Genomic DNA, 3,160 nt, shown 5'->3' on the forward strand with positions numbered 1-3,160 from the left:
CATTGGAAATGCTTGGCATGTGTTAGCATGCCTTTTCATTCCTTGGCATGCCCTATCACTCCTTAGCTATAATGCCCTCACAACTACCCTTACTTTTTTGGGGTCTTGGGAACTGTTGAGTCTTGAAAATGTCATTCATTTCCATTACACTTTCACTATTATGTCCATTATATCACCTCCATTTCACCTCCATTTCACTACTATGTCACCACATTTATCCCACTTTCATTATCATTGGGCCACCTTTATGTTTTTCCAATCTTTATTATTTCTAAGCCTTTTAAGTGAATTTGTGGTTAAACATTAGAAAATAATGTGCATATGCTTACACCTAACAAATGGGTTGAGATGGTTGACATGTGTAGGTTGAAAGGAGGCTTCTAGAAGACCCTTATGTGGCACCCCAAGGCCAAATTCGAATTTGAGTGGAAAGAATCATGGAATCATGAGGATATGTGTCACATCTCCTAATTATATTGTAACTCTAAAAAGACATGTGTCTTATCAGTTCCTATTTTATTAGGACTCTAGAGGTAGAGGGAGAGATTCATGGACTATCATTAATGAGATGGCTTTCATCTTTTTGTATAAATAGGAGATCTCTCTCCTTCATTTGTTAGTCTTTAGTCCCTAGTTCTTAAGTTTGTAGTTCTTCCTTGATGGCTTTTGAAAGCCTTGGAGAACTTTGTTGTACTTTGTACTTTTGAAGAAATTGAATAAAGCTTTGATGTTCTCAACATGGAAGGAGATGTGAAGTAGATGTCATGAAGCATATTAGAATGTAAGGTAGAGTAGATTTCATTTTGTAAATATTGCTTTGTAGAATGTAAGGTAGAGTAGATTTCATTTTGTAAATATTGCTTTGATTTGATTATGTTATTTGATTGCTTTCAAGTTTTATAGATTAGATTTTTCATTCATGCAAGTGTGTTCAATTTTGCTTTGATTTCATAGGTGGCAGAGGGCCCCTGCCTTGTATAGTTGTCATTTAATTTTGCATTTTATTTCACCATGTATATTAGCTGTACATAAAAAAGCTTTTTGATTACTGTTGTTTTACATTTTTCTCATGTATATTAGCTGTACATAACAAGTTTTTTTGATTACTGTTGTTTTACATTTTTCTCATGTATATTAGCTCTACATAAATTTCTTTCAAGTTGATTGTAGATTAGTGATGCACATAGCCTTTTAATGAACTAATGACGTGATAGAATCATCTTGTCCTTTTGCTGAAGCAGCAAGGATACTAGGTCTCATAGTTATTAGCTCATTATTTGGTTATTGCATTTTATTTTGATTGAACTAGTTGTATATTTACACTTTTGTTTAAATACTAACTCCATCAATAACATGTTTTAAGTTCTTTTGAAGTGCTAAGTTTTGGAAGTTACCATTAGGGACATAGGCCTTGTCTTGAAATCTTTATCCATACTTGTCCTTTAAAAGTATTCTTAAGACCTTAGAATAGGATTTCCATTTGCATTAAACACTTTAGAAAACCAACAAGAACAAAACCCCAAAAACAACATAAACTATAAAACAACGAAGTAAGAGAAAGGTTAACTGAGCACATATAGTGCACCACACTTCATCAGTTTATGATACCCGGATTGATAATTTATGTAGAGAAATTTAAGACGTTAAATTGACTAGACATTTTGGCGCCGTTTCCGGGGAAGTGTAATTAGGAGACCTTATTTCTTACATCTAAAAAAAAAATACTAACAATTATTGAGTATGCTCTCCTCCTGCACTTTGTGTGATCTGGAGGATCAGAAAAATGATTGTTATGTAAAAAAAAAAAAAAAGTTAATGATTCTTGAGTATGCTCTCCTATTGCACTTTGTGTGATCTGGAGGATCAGAAAAAGAATTATTATGTAAAAAAAAAAATAGGAGACAAAATAAACTTCATCACTTCAATTGATTCAAGAAAAAAAAGAAGAAGAAGAGACAAAATAAACTTCATTTCATTTCCATTTTCACTCCATACCATCCATTTCATCAATAAAAGTTATTTCCCCATGATCATTTCCATTAAGATTTCCTAACTATCTCTATTTAGCTAAGTGGTTGTTGTGCCAATTTCTCGCAGCTGTAATCAGTTTCCGCAGCTGGAATCAGTTTCTACAACCACAAACAGTTTCCGCAGCCACCACTTTGTTTTTCAAATTTACAGTCAAGATGTTAGTGCAATAAAATGAAAATGCAGTTATGACTAAGCATATGCTATGAAGACATGTACATGGAGCATCTATAGACATCAATAAGGAGCAATTGAGTAAGGGCTAATGGACAAACAAAGACATGGATTCTAAAGGTATGGGCATAAATTCTTTCAAATAACTGGCACATTTTTGCATAGTTATTAAACCATTAAAGCTCACTATGTGCAATGGTTATTTCGATAGCTCAACTAGCATTCCACGACCTTACTCCATAAATCATACATTTACTCCCGAAACGGTCTCATGATTATTTTTTTTGGGCTCAACTTATAGATGATTACACTCCCACACTCCACAATAGTTTCACGATTCTTCAAATAATGTATCCTTCATTAGTGTGTGTTTCCTATGGTTGGATTGGAAATTTCTGTAGCTACCCTCCCTCTTCAATGAATGCCTTCAAATCAGCAACTACATTCATCTCAGAAGGATTTCATTATTCATATACCAATTGTGAGGGTAAGTGATCGGGTGACCTGTGACGGTTGCTGAGATAAAGCCTGTTCCTGCTCCTCCTATCAGTCGCCCCAATTCTTCAACACTATCCCTCTGTCTAAAGATCACAAGCCTAACAGGGTTGATGAACGGGAACGTATTGAGCAAGCCAGGGGCAATATTATGTGGGCTGGAACACGGAGAGTAGGAGGTGTTCTTGCTGTATCTCGGGCATCTAGCAATCGGTTATTGGAACAATATGTTATGGCTGAACCTAAGATTTAGGAAGCAATAATTGATGATGATTCTTGTAATTGTTGAACCTGTGTAATATACCTACAGAACAGTAGATCAAACAAGAAAAATGAATGCAACAATAAAAACATCAACTCAGAAAGAATGCAGAACAGAGAATTGTTAACTCAGAAAAATGTAAACAACAAAAAAAGACAAATTTAAAACACTTGATTTGCCCAAATGGAGATGAATTTAGAA

This window comes from Pinus tabuliformis, chromosome 9 (assembly GCF_031772625.1).
Source record: "Pinus tabuliformis cultivar Carrire ecotype Pingquan chromosome 9, CPIR1, whole genome shotgun sequence".
Lineage (NCBI taxonomy): Eukaryota > Viridiplantae > Streptophyta > Pinopsida > Pinales > Pinaceae > Pinus > Pinus tabuliformis.